Here is a 15,651-nt window from a genome sequence, read left to right as displayed (position 1 = left end):
GTTCCGATTTTCGTTTGGTTTTTGTCGTGTGTGTTTCGCGTTGCGATTTTTTACAGCCGCTGTAAGTTTTGATGTGTCTTTTATTATTTAAATTAAAGCGGTTAATTCAAACGTCGCGTGTTTAGCTCAATACACAATATAAATCGCTTATTGCCATGTTGCTGCTGCTGCTGTTGTTGTTGTTTTTGTTGTCATTGCTGTTTTTTTAAGTACAATATCGCGTTAAACTTTAGCTGTAATAATTGTGAATTTGAATTAGAAGACGGCTTAAAGTCTTCTTCTAGAAGAACACAGATGAGCGAATGTGTGGCATTTAATGGTAAAGAACTGAAGTTACCATGGAACCAGATGTGTGTCATTGAAATAAAAACAACATCAAATCTTTAAAAAAAAAACAAAACAAAAAAAAAAAATTTTTTTTATAAAAATAAACAGATGTGTAATAAAATATGAATTTAATTTGCGATAAATGATTTTAATGAAATTTTATTAAATTTAATATTTTTAATTCTGTAAATTGAAGTGAATCTGAGTGGTGAGTTAAGAAAACCAAAACATAAAAAAAATAAATCAAAGATTCGTTTTGATAAAAATTGAATACTCCAAAATTAGAAAACAAAGAACAAGCATAATACACTATATGTAAACGACATAGTTAATCCGAGTACCAACAAAGGTGAGTTCAGTGAGTTCAATGATATCACTAACGTATTTGATAAACAATATCTCAATATTCTTTAATTATTATTGATTAAAAGTAATTTCTTAAACACAATAGAGTACCATTAAGTGATTCTCACGAATAATTAAAGTACTTTGAAAAAATAATTTTTAATAATTGGTTAATTTTATATATATCATAAAATATCAACTGAAATTTTTAAACTCAAATCCTTAATATTTAGTTAATATTTGGTGTGTAATATTTATTTTTCACAACAGAATTAGAACATTTTTTAAACTTATTTTTCATAGTTCTTTAACATTTGGTTAGTTTTGAAAAATTACGTTTAAAATAATCACAACCTATAGTCTATGCTATTTGATTTTAATTCATTCATTTATATTAGAAAACTTCTGAACCAGCACTGAGCACTTTTATTTATTTATATTCTTTATATATAACATCCAACTTTGATACAGGTTTAAATAGTTTATTATAGTGTTCTACATGATATTAAATTATTTGCCTATTTATCACATATTGGCATTTAAGTCGTTGTATGAGCTTAAGTAATCGATTCATGTCGGTGCTCATTAACTCTGACTTAGATAAATGAATGCATTAATACAATTTAAGATTAAGTTTCCTATTTAATACCATTTCAATTAAGCAATACAATAAATAAATAAGTTTCCGTATCAACGGACTGGTTTGAACTTAAAGTTCTTCGCTTAAATTTTTCATTTTAAAGCGTTGCCAGTCAATTGAAATACTTAATTCCGCATTAAAGATCAAAATCAGTCATAACTCATTTGTTTGCCAACTATTTTAATATCATTGAAAAGTAATAAATATATTTAACATATTTATTATTAAATACATTAATTAACGTATCTAACTTAAATGTTTTTCAGAAAGTCTATGTGGTATATATCAGTCTATATGATGTACATTATCGATAGAAACTACACTTATATTAATGTATTGAATATTGCAATAAATGTCAAAAATTTTTGAACTTAATTAATTAAATTAATTTCTTAGTGATTAAAAGAATTTAATATTTTGCCTTTAATATTAAGAATTGGTTTAATATTAATATTAAATCGTTTATATAAAGAGATTCACTGCCACATACTTAAGTTTACAAATGCTTTATTAATTTTAATGTTAATGTACTTAAAAGGTGTGATTGAGAAATATTCAGCATTCTCTAATTATAGAGGTCTTAAGAATAATTGTTTATCACATTTCCGAATAATAAGTTCAAAATTTGTAATACAAAACATCACAAGAAACCCACTTCAAGTTGCATGGCGTAGTATTGCGAATAAATAACTTCTTAATAAGACGTGGACTTCGGTGTATTATAAAGCCATAGTAATTTAAAAAAAATGTTTTTTTCATATTTTTCTTATTGTATCATATACCTCCTTAAGCTCTAAAAGGAAATTAATGAGTTGTTGTGGTGTAGAGAACTCTGGACTCAGAAATGTAGTTCTATTAACAATATTTACCATCTAGAACACTACATGTGACAGTTCCATAGGTGTTCTTTGGACAGAATATCATATACATATATTTTATATATGAAAGACCCATAGGTGACCTATGAAGTATCTGTCGTAAACTGACGTTTATAGTCATATTTTTTAATTAAATTGTCATCAAATTTTAAGATTATTTTTCAGATCATGATATTCTTCTTTGTTATTACGCATAAATTATGTTTTTATAAACTATTTCAAGTTATTGATAGATCACTTTAATCTTAATAACGTTCTGAATACTTGAACGTAAAAAAAAAAATTTTTAATTTAGTACATTATAATGAGCTCTTTTCATTATTTACATCATTGTTGTTCTAAACTAACCAGGTTAAATACGTAGATTTACTGTTTGCGCCTTACTTTTGTTAGCCATAAAATACTACTCCATGTGCGAAGAGTACTGACAATATATATATAGAACACAGTATATAAATCACATATATCACAAGTGGTAAGTTATCCACTAGAACTATCGAGCTTCAATTGAAATTCTGATGCAAATAAAAGAATTGCTTTCCGATTGATTTAGTACATAAATCGAAATTGCTAAATTCCGTTAATAGTTTATATATGGAATAAGCTCTAATAAGAATTTTTACCCATATACTATATATAAGTTGTCATAAAAAGACGCTGTTCGTTTATTAGATGCTTCAGACTTTCTTCAACTATTAGACTTTTAAGGTGATCTCTTAGATCTGCTATAGGAACAGTCTACGATATCATTAGTCTGTTTGGTCTGTTCTGTCTACGATATCACTACAGACCAATATTTGCAAAAGGTTACTACTCTAACCTTATGGAAATGAACCTTTACTTAAAAATAGTTGTGGTATATAAGTGGCAATGAATATCTTTAACAGAATATATTGTATATAATCAATAGTATCTTACAAAAAAATTTTTTTGGTGGAGGAGGAGGAAACCATTAAAACGCACAAACGTAATCTAAAAACTTTTTGTTTTTTCTTCCTTTTTATTTTCTTTGCTTACTTGTTTGTCTTAATATTGTGTCTTATTTCTCCTTCTTCTCTGTTGTATTCCTTAATTAAAAAGTAAGGAAAAAATATAAATAAGGCAAAATTTAATGATAATAACAACAATAAAATATAATTAATTAAGTTTGACGCTAAATGTTCAAGTCATTCTCTTATATCAAATATCGACTATTCGGTTGGTTTTAATGGTACACACATCACTCTCAAATATATCGCACTCTTTCAATAGATCTCCCTTTTCTACGAATTTACCATTCTACTAAATCCGACTAGGATGTGGGTTGTAAGACATTTAAACATGTAATGCATTAAGTTATATGTTAAAATATCTTACAACATATGATGTATCGCCAGCAATTATAACATGCGCCAGTATTTAGATTGCAATATAGGTTCATATATAAAATATACGTTTTACTCGCAAATATCACTTTAAATTTTTTGGCATCACGGAAAATTTACTCTCGGGATCTTATGACCTATGTTAGTATGTTACGTACAATGTATTAAATTAATGGTCCTTAAAAGGTTCTATATATATTTACTTTTTCCGAATGTGTGTTGAATATATGATCGAGTATTAAAATAAATATAAATGCAAATTTGTAGTACACAATAATGTGATTAATTCCCATTCTATATGGATAATACTATACCTTAAACTTTAAAAACAGTTGCACTATTCTTGAACACAAATCCTGAATATTTTTGAATATATGTATATACTAAATTGATTTTTAATGTCTGTTTTGACAAAAGAAACTAAATTCTTAATATAAACTATTGCTTTCAGTAAGAAAGTTTTCGAACAATGATGAATTGCAACAACAAAATTTTATTATTTTTAATCATGGTTTAGGTTTAATTATGTATGGTTTAGGCTAACCATGCAGCTGTTTTGAGTATTGCCAAATACCCATCATCACTGATCTGGGAACTATTTTTTATATTTAATTATTCTTAAATAATTTTTTGATATTGCAAGTAAATTTTATCCATATAAACAATCGCATCTATAGTAACTTTAATATTGGTAACACCATTAATAGATAAGATAAACGTATATTGTATTTCAAATTATGTTTGAAGCGATATCAGCCAAGAAAGAGAAACCAGAGTTTGTTATAAAATGATAGTAGATAATATAAGGAGAAGAAATTTAATTTATTGCATTAAATTATAAATTCTTTATAAATGAATTATAAATTTATTATAAGTTATTATACTATGATGCGACATTTTATCCGGAATTGCGATAATTCATACCTTTTGGAAAATTAAAAGGTGTTACACAAACCGTCAAATTTCTTTGTTAAATCGACTTGACGAAATGATGCGAAAAATTTTTCAACTTTAAACTTAAGATATAAAACAAATATGATATTAATCGGAAATTTCTGTTTTAACTTTTTTGCATAAACAAATTCCTTGATATTTAATAACAAATCTTGGTAATGTGAATTGGCCACAGAGATCATACAGTTTATTACTACGGGGTCATATTTATAGGAACAGTCATAAAACTCATCAAACGGTGAGAGATATTGAAAAACCTCCGTCAAGTTGAGGTCCAGTAATTGTCAGCTTTTTGTTAATAAATCATCAAAAACTTTCTCAAAAAACTGTGGTGTAACAAAATATCTTATGTAGAACAATTAACTGAGGTTGTAGTTCATTTTTAATAGTAAGGTCTAAACTATATATTAGAATTAAAGTCGCAATCGCAAATGTTTTTTATTTGCGTTTATCTTTTAACACAGAACCAAAGATCCAGAACCATGGATAGCCCTGTATATATATCGGGGAGACGATATATATGTATTTGTAAATGCGCTCAATTTGATTACAATTTTATATTCGTTTTCTCATTAAGATTATTTTTATTAACTAATATATTTTTAGTTTATTATTAGTAAATTAAATAATTATACGTTTGTTCTATATGGATAATTAAAAAAACTATAAATGAAATCATATTCAATGAATATATAAGTTAAAATTTGTTAAGTTGTTATATATTGAATTAAACTTCAGGTTTAACTTATGCAAACACAATTTTCATTATTTATTTCTAAGAAATTATTTTAAATATTTATAATAAATTTATATTGATAAACAAGACCTCTAATACAAATGTAAATAACTTATAGCTTAATGACTAATACTTGAGCACATTATATACTGCAGTACTAATTAAAATAATAGTTAGTATGATGTTATACATAATAATAATATATATAAGTATGGTGTGTTAGTGCACTTAAATTCACTTGCTCATCTTTATTTAAATTTATTAATAAAATTGTTAGCACTGACATTGCCCGTAAGAACTTTTTAATAAACCATTTGCAAATTATAGTTGAAACATCTCATGAGTTTGTATCTAGATGATGTATCTGGAAACCAGTTTGTTATATTCTCATCTTATATTGATTTTAGTTAGCAAGTGTGATTGTATAGTAGAAATATTGAAAAACAAAAAAGTTGAAATGAAATAAATTTTTTCAATATCAAAACAAGAGCTATGAAACAATTTTTATAAATAAACACTATTTCTGGGTTATTCTTATCAGCTCGGATTTTGATAAATGGGAACAATTTAAATATTTGATAATAAAGTGAAATACAAATCAGCACTTAAGACTGCTAACCGGTCGCAAAGAAATAAATTATTTAAATTCAAAAAATTAGCTAACAATGACAATAAAATAATTTAGTTTTTAAGTATTCTTTTGTTATATATAAAAATTATCAGATATTGTTTTCAAAAGTAAATCTGAATCAATTAATGCCATTCAAATATTGATTACTTTATGTTATGAATCGTTTACCACTAATGAACATTTCATAGATAATTTATTTCTTTTTTATATCGGAATAAATCTTTCCATAATAATAGTTAATTATATTAAAGATTAAACTTTTAATGTTAATTAAATAAGATATAATATTATTAAAATTTTTTTACATAACGATAGACATAAAAATTTATGCAATTAGATAGAAAAGTTCTATATTATTTAGTTTATTAGTCATTTTTATAAACTTTTGTTATTACATTTGTATAGAAAATTATTATAAAATATAAAAATAAAAGTAGAAAATTAACCAATAAAGGCCATTTAATTTTACAAAAGCCTTTAAAAACATAAATAATACAGTTGAATAGATGAATTTCTATTTATTATTATTGTATTATATTTGAAACCAATTTCTTAAAAATTAAATTATATTACATTTTTTCTATTTATTAGATTCAAATATCGCCTACTTTTTAATATTTCTGTAAAGTCGATATACAACAGAACCTCATTATATGCAATAATGTATCCCTTATTATCGAATAATTTTTTGCCTAAATCCAGTATTTATTATATATTATATATATTATATTATTATTATATTATATTTATTTATTTATTCAGTGTATTTTTTAATGTTTAGATCTGCCAAAAGAAGCTTCTTGTAAGACTTGCTCTAAAAGATCAAAAAAATCGGTTCAACTTGTCTTGTGTGTTCTAACTTGTATTTTCATTAACTTCAACGTTTATTATAATAATAAACATAATAATACATATTAATATAAATTTCAGAGTTTTTCGTCAAAATTCTTTTAAATTTAACCATGAAATAATATGAGTCACCCATAATGACTAATACTTAAGAGCTCAAAAAAATTTTATTTCAGAATGTAGAGAATGTAAGATTAAATTAAAATTTTGCTAATATATTAAAATACTTATCTCAGTATTTTAACATATAGAATTAAATTATTGCAGAAACCCTTGAAGAGCACATGATTTTGCTTTATACTCCTGTGAGTACTTCTTGTCTCCACCATTTCACCACTCTTTTGAACTATTCGAGAGTACACAGATATATGAAGTAGAAAATTCAATATAATTTGTTACTGCCTCCTGGAATATTTGCACTACTATTCGCTATTGTCAAAAATATCTTATTTTATTAAAATTATATAGGAACCTTCTTTCATGGTTCAAATAATCAAGAACTACTATATATACTTGTTTTCTTTAACTCTGAATTTCTAATTCTGTGAAATAACATTAGTGTGAGCAATATCTAATATAAATTGATATTCAGATGTTTGAGTTGGTAAATCAGCACCTTTACTCTATTTTATCTGTGGACAGTTTTTAGTCACACTAAGAATAACTGAATACGGGGCTTTATAATATGATGGATCTGATATCTTTGTATCTGGCTGTGTTTATCAAATTTCGCTGTATTTTTAGGATGCTGAGTGTTGGATTATTGGACTGTCAATTATATTGAACAGTTTCAGAGCACGATCTTTAATGTATTTTTCGACTGAATCGGCTCTCAGATCTCTGTGGATATCCGCTCCTTAAGGCAATAAGGAGCTCCTTAAGGCAATATTTTGCCCTCTTTGTTATATTATGATTCTGCTAATCATTTATAATCATTTATAATTTTAAATTTCAAATATTTTTTTTAATTATTATAATTTGAAAAAATTAATTTATTTTAAATTAACTGAAGACCGTTGGAGTGGAAAACTATGCATATAACATTAACCAATTACAAATATTATAAATAAAATATATTTTCTACATATTTAAACAAATTTGAGTACTGAATGCATGCATAAGTGAAATGAAAGTGTTAACTTAGTTCTTACTTGTTGCAAATTCGATTGATCAGAGCAAGTTTTCAGTAAAATAAGTAAAGGATTTTTCTCCTATATAAGCACTTTTTGCTTTAAGCCATTTTTATAAAAATATTAAATTAAAATCAATAATGTGAAAATAAAATAAGAAAGTAATATAAAAAGTTCAGATCTAGCTTTTGATGGAGATACACTTGTCTAGAAAACATAGTAGAACTCAGAATGAAATCAATAATCCAAGAAAAGTTGAGCGTGAAATTAGAACTCTGGTTTGAAAGTAATTAAATCTAAACTGCTTTCTATAGTTTGTCTTACGCCAGTGCTGTCTTATCAGTATATTGTATAAATACTTATGTTAAATGCTCCATAATATATCAATAGTGAAAATAAACTTCTTGAGAATAGAGAATAGATAATCGAGATCAGGAATCAATGTAAAAGAGTACAACAAACACAGAATGCTGAAATTCTATGATACTGTGGATGCTCACAGTAATTCAAAAATTATGCTTTGTTAATCAATCTGTAAAATAACATGAATCACTTATAAACAGAATTCAATGGATCACTTCTTACAATGGATCACACTAGTGATCACAGACACTATTGAGTGGAAGTGTATTAGTCACTGACACACTTCTTATCAGCCAAAGGAAAAACAGAAGATTTGATATCATTAGAGAAACATGTAGTAAATATAATAAAGCTTGCAGCCATAATTTACTTAATTAAATAATTTTTTGTTGTACAATATAGTTATCTTTAATATTCCCAAATATCTATGATCTTTGATCATTACATATATCATTACAAAAATATTCTAATACATGTTTTATATATTACAATAGACTCAGTTTAGAGGGTTTGCAAGTGAAACCATATAAAGAATCAATAGAGATTAACAAGAAACGACGTTTTCGATTGATAAATCTGGGGTAATTTTCTCAATTAAGACGATCTTTTAATGCACTTGGTTAATATGGGGCAAAATGTACATCACTCGATATTATTTTATAACACTCCAGATATTTTGCCAGAGTAGCAAGATTTCCCTGAAATTAACAGCTGTTTTATATGATTTGACAGATGAAGTGTGATTTGATTCGATATATGTATGTATGAAAAATATAAATGTCTACTAAAACTGCTAAAAAAATATTAGCTTACTCTAAAAATGTTCAATTGGGCTACAAAATTTGACAGATTGAATACACATCTAGTCTAAATCCAGATTTAACAATCGAAATCGCTATAAGTTTTTCAGGAAATAATTTTGGAAACGTAATAACTAAGCTACTTAAAATATACTTTTTTGTTCATCTATGCGATTTAACGAACTTTTCAATTTTACGAATAGCCTATCCAAAAAACCATTCGTTGAATAGAACGACTAACATAAAATTAAAAATATCGATGACTAAATTTTAATTTGTCAAAATAAAATTTAAGAAAAAGTTAGCCTCTTTTTCCATTATCGTTTTGTTATCACATAAGGGGCTTTTGAGTTCCAACTCCTTTTACGGTGGTTCTGTTCTTCTAATAATGATGTTATATAGCCTTTAATGTAGTTTATGGCACCGTCTCTAACGAAATAGCGATAAGACATACTAAATTGTGCAGTATTAGAAATATCTATTAGTAGGACGTATAAAACTTCAACAGAGTATATATTACAATTGTACTTTAATATTGAACTAATGAGCTTAAAGCTTACTAATGACAGATAAAATCATGTAATTATTATAAACTAATTTATTAGATTAAATAGTTTTACAGCAACGCAATTTAATAGATTTCATTAATTTTATTGATCATAACAGCAACTCAATCAGAAGTGAAATACATTATAAAGTAACGATTTGGAAACGTTCAGTTTATCGGCCACACTTTAGCTCGAGTCGTTAATTGAACGTGTGCAATTGCGCGGCTCATTATCATCTGAAGGGCCCTTGATAACTCAAGTAATAAAGACGTGTTCATTGAAAATAACGACCTATCCATTGAGATACAAATGAGATACAATATCATTTATGCATTCGATATTCAGTGTAAATTGCCAGAATGCTTAAATCAATTGGCAGCAATGAGATAAAAAAAAAATAAAAAACCAATCTACATGACGGTTTCATTAATTTTTGTAAATGACAGGCAACGAATCGCTTTCGATAGATGCGTACTGGCACACACAATTTTGGTAGTTCCCATGCACATTAACAGTCTTTAAAGTAATTGTAGAATTATTTATTTTATCTTCTTTTTATGCTTCACATGCTCAACTATTTCACCATTGAAGTGCTCTGGATTTTAACGATTTTTACGAAGCTGTTTCTCGAGTGGAGCCACTCTAAAACGAACCACAAATCGTCGTAGCGCTGAGACGGGCCTCGTTCGAGTTTTCTTCACCTCGCTGGATGCGATAAAACGATAAAACTGATAAAGTAAAAAAGATTATTGTATTAGGAAATCTCTACCAATCTCTACCAAAATTCGAATTGTAGCAATACAAGATAAATTGGCAGCAAATTGTAAACAACTCGTACATTTATTTGCCCGCTGCCAATGCCCAGGCGGATTCTGAGCTGATTTTTTCTGTCAGCAATTTGTAGAAACTCTTTGAACCAACATGTGGACAACAGCATGTCACCGACAAGCACACAGCGTGTTGCAAGCGCGTTTTGTAATTGCTGCGATTTATTTATTTTATTGACTTTACTTAATGGTCGCAAATTTTTTGCTCCACGCCGGCCCACAGTTGCTAACTTATTTTCGACGGCTTAGACGATGTCTTTAATGCGACTGCAGTCGCCAACGACAAGTGTAAGACCTCTGCACAATATTTTTATTAACATTTTTATTTCTGGTATTAAGACTGCAGGTCGAATAGAACAAAAAAAAAATTGTACATTTCAATTGCTTGCGACATTTATGCGAAAAACAAAAATATGTGCTTTTGTATTTTAAATAAGAATAGATAATAGCATTAATCAAACTAAACTTTTACCACCAAGGTATATGCATTTACACACGTATATATCTAAATATATAGAACACATTTAGTTTCAAGTTTTGATAACATATACAGTCACATATATAATGAAATAATACACTAGTTTAACCCTATGCAAACCTCGTACAATTCCACAAACATATCATAAAATATACAATCTAAAGCTCTAAAGAGCACATTACTATCCAATTTAAACATAGGTACATTTATTTAACTGCCTATAAGCTATAACTTACTTACTTAGTTGACCATTACAGACGTAAGTTGTCCTTGACCGCATCGAGTAGCCTACGCCAGGCAGCCCGATTTGTGGCTTGCTGTCGCCAGTTGGTGCACCGAGCGCCCCAAATCATTTATCACCTGGTTCATCCACCGTCGTTTATGCAGACGTTCTTTACCGCGTTTTCCACCTGCGGGAAAACACCTTTCTGCGGTACACCTTTCTAGCCGGAGCACTTTCTTCAATTCGTACGACATGATCAAGCCCGCGAAGCCACTGAATTTTTATGTGCTTAACTATGTCAACGTCGCGGTATAGCTCATACAGCTCATCGTTCCATCTAATTCGATACTCCATAGATCTTCCGAAGAATTTTTCTCTCGAATGCACTTAACGCCTTCTCATCACTGTTGGTGATTGTTAAGATAATTGTTAAGAGATTTGTAGAGCGTGATTTTTATTTGTCGATAGAGGACTGTATTTCTCAATTGCACACTTCGTTGTGCTGGTGGTTTCTTTTGCTTTGCTTGTTACTAACTTAATTGTTCCACTTTTTAAGCACTAATAATGCACTTCCGGTTATTGTTTTTATCAACAGTTGTAGAATGTCCAATCAAAACAGTATTAAATTTTGAAGGTTTCTGTCGGGGCGTAATACTATACATATTATATATCAACTATTATATTTATTTAAAAGAGGTTTATTTTAAAATCAGCCAGAATAGTTCACAAGTAATTCTCCAACCTTCGTAATAGAAATATATAATAAAAAGTACATTATAAGACGGTGAGCTTGTTTATACACGGTGTAATAGTTAATAATCGGATTGTATATATCTTCTTTTAATGAGCAGTTATCAAAACCTAAAATATTTGACAAGAGAAAAATATTTGGGCTTTGTATGAAGTGCATTTTCTTTACCATGTAGATCAAATAATCGAACATCAAATTTATTAATGTACTCAAGTTAAGCTAAATGATTTTCTTCAATAGATTTTGATGTGTTTTGCATTTTCGATTTGCTTCATAGTATGGTGTACTTTTGATAGAAATCTTCCATTCAATTTTTTAGGCACTTGTAAAGTTTAGTTTGGTTGTTATTTATGTCAGAATTAAGTCAGGAAAAACCTAAACTAAAGACGATGCCTAATAAAATTGTGAAATTATAGTACTAAATTGGACTAAATTACATTTTACTTTGATTTCATTATCAAATGATTTTCTTAAATTTTTTTATAAATTATTAGTATTATTAATATAATTAATATAATATATTATTAATATATTTAAGTATTATTACATAAATTTGAGGATTTTGCGACCCATTTTCTTATTAAATTGCAGTATTGTGATCTTTCCTATAAAACTTACATGATAAAATTAAAGGAAAATCCCAGTTATATAAAGTAAATTGTCAGAATTTTTCTAATAACTCAAACTTTATAACATTTCTTTTCATTTTTTGTCTCTTAAATAGTAGATTTATCTGCTGTGATTTAACTGACATATAATTTGCTTTTAATCGCATCTTTTCCAGCGAATAATGAGTGTTAGACTTGAAAAATAACTTACTATTTAATTATGCAACAGTACTTAATTTTGTTAAAGACAGAATTATAAATTAATTTTCAGACATCACTTAAAAAATCATCCTATTGTAATTATATGACATACATATTATAATTAAACCTGATCGCTTTTAAATAACGCTAATATGAATTCTTTTCTCAGTTTTATTTACTAATGTAATTGAGACCGACATTGAACGAAATAAATTATGCATTCTTTAAAAGCATCTCCCAAAACCCCAAAAAAAGTATGCTATAAAAGCATTAGATCTCTCTCTTATTGATATAGTCTTAATTAGAAAAGATATAAGCGCGATAATTTCAATTATTATATCCTAAAATATTTTAAATAAAAGATTATATCTTAAAGCAGATACTTGAAAGAATAAGAAAATAACTTTATAATATACAAGTATCTTAATTTATATATCTGAAAATATTTCATATGCCATAATCAAATATTTATAGATATGTAATAGAAAGAAGTTATTAAGTACTACATTTTATACATCCGCTTGTTTATTAATCTATTATTGATTTTATTACATATTCATGTAACAATAAAGCACAGCATATATGCCAGTATCTTTAAGAAAATATAAAAAATATTGAAATTTCGTGCAAAAACTCTGCCTTAAAATGGTTTTTCAAGAATTTGATATTTTAAAAATGAATTAAACTTCTTTTCAGAATGAGTCATAGCTACATTAATATTTAACATTTGAAGCTATCAATTATTATATATTGCACTTTATTAATTTATTCTGCTAAGAGCAATAAAATGGCTTAATTAATTTTTTACCTTCCTACACATAACTAAGCACACCTGCGTTGAACCCATCATTGCCATTTCCGACGTATCTGCTAACACTTATGTACATATAGTATTAATCTTCCATGTTCTAGTGCACATCTGCTAATCTGATTTACTCAAACACCTTCAACTTTAATAGTTCAAATTTATTATTTTTTTTTTAAATCATGCTGCAAAAATAGGGAGCATTTCCGACCCTTTGACCAGATTTCATTGCTACAAAAAGTGCTTAACAAAAATCGTAAAATCTTGTATTTTGCCTGAGAAGTGCTCGTGCTTTCACTATACTTACGGGTTAAGTGGGTGTCATAGTTATGTGTAGATATGCATATATAAAAGATAGTTCCTACTATAACTTTTTTTAAATATACATTTAAAGCTAATACTTTTCCTTAAGCGGAAATCTGAAAGGCGTCAACGCATATTCCTTTTAAAAATTAAAATTTAACTGATTGATTTCTATTTTTATATACTAAAGAGCATATACTGAAGTTAATAACAAACAATATTTAGCCCTGCATTTAGTATATAGTTTTGAACTTGAAATATGAAATCACGTTTAAGTCAACCGCCTTTTGTTTGGCGTGTCGCTTTATTTATATTTTGAGGCATGTTTTAGGCTTTGTTCAGCAAACAAACAAAAATTTTACTTTTGTGTAAAATATCTTTAAACATGTAAATCGCTTTATATTTTCAAGTGTGTGTATGTTGTTGTTGTTGTTGTTGTTATTATTATTTGGGTGAGCTCTTTTGATAAATCGGTAGCAGAGTTGTCAAATGTCAGATCAATGCTTTATCTTCCCTTTTGCATTTGCTGGTTATATTCGCATCTTGTATCTTTAGTCACCAACCTCAGCTTCAGCATCAGCTTCAGCATCAGCATCAGCTTCAGCGTCAGCTTTGTTATGCTTCCTACCTGACAGTTATTAATAATTGTTATTAATTTTTTCACGGGTGTTATTATTAGTTGCTTCTCGTTTGTTTTGTATGTATATTCTGCTTTTTTTATCTTCTTACTTTATTTTATTAAAATTTAATTTTTTGGAAATTTATTAGCATATGAATTGTGATTTGTTGCCTTTAAACTTTATCTCTTATAAAAATTATTTTAAATAAATTTTTCAAACGTGTTATGGTGTTTTTATGAGGTTTTAGTAGGTTTATTGCGATTTTGATGATTATTTATGATATCATATACCAAAAAAAAAAAAATTAAAATAACAATTTAATTTTTTATTTAGCTAGTTTACTCTTCAGAAATATAGTCCAGTTCAATAAATTAATATTACGCACACTTTACTTTAATGTGAATCATCAGCCTAAAGATTCAGTTGACCTTTATAGAGGTTTTGAATAATTATTTATTATATATTTTATATAATCTCGAAAATTTTCCTTTGTTTTCAATTTTATTATTATTTAATAGTATTTTTTAAACGTTGCTTTGTTTGGTCATAAAGATAAAAATACAATAGAAAACAACTAATAATATTATTTTCATTAACAAGTTGTTCGATTAATAGTTTAATTTTTCTATTTTAAGCTTTTTATTATTTGTTTTTGTCATCTTAACATAAATTTTAATAGGAATACCTAAGGTTTTTCTTTCCTATTTTCATTATATGTTTAACCTTTGTACCCCTTTAATGACTTCATTTCACTTTGCAAAAAATTTCCCACAGTTGCAGTTTAATTTTCGGAATAAAAGTTGCTCCAAATTAAATGATACGTTCAGATGTGCTGGTTGGAGATCAGGGAAAAACCAACAAATAGTTTCGTTTGACCTACAAAATGTTGCTGCCAATAACAGAAGTTCAATACACCATAAACCCAACAAAAAGCACCTTCGTTTGTCGCTGTTAGCACTACTGTAAGCGGTACAGAAGCAACAAGTATCTTTAATTGCTTGTAGACTAAATTTTATTGAAGCAATATTGTTGCAATTTTCAAATTTATATCCAAAAAATTTTCAAACAATTTTATGAAATGAAGAGTTTTTTATATGAATTATTTTGTTATCATTTTATAACAATTGTAAAAATATTATTTTTTATGTCACTATAATATTAGTTTTGATATATATATTGTTAATATAATTTTCATTACAGAAATTAGAAATGAAACGAGAGTTAGTGTCTAAAACACTATTACTCAATAGTAACAGTGAACACTTAAGTC

General features: G+C 27.1%; 1 protein-coding gene across 1 annotated transcript in view; it reads left to right on the top strand.

The window, feature by feature from the left end:
* The first annotated feature begins 555 nt into the window (after positions 1-555).
* LOC119670926 (protein embryonic gonad) overlaps positions 556-15,651 on the top strand; it is a 48,456-nt gene continuing 33,360 nt past the window's right edge. Inside the window, exon 1 of the mRNA XM_038081379.1 lies at positions 556-676. The gene's annotated coding sequence lies outside the window, so the exon portion shown is untranslated. The remainder of the gene's footprint in view (positions 677-15,651) is intronic.

Source organism: Teleopsis dalmanni, chromosome 1 (genome assembly GCF_002237135.1).
Source record: "Teleopsis dalmanni isolate 2A chromosome 1, ASM223713v2, whole genome shotgun sequence".
Classification (NCBI taxonomy): domain Eukaryota; kingdom Metazoa; phylum Arthropoda; class Insecta; order Diptera; family Diopsidae; genus Teleopsis; species Teleopsis dalmanni.
The sequence above is the reverse complement of the archived record's forward strand: the minus strand, read 5'-3'. Positions and strand labels throughout refer to the sequence as shown.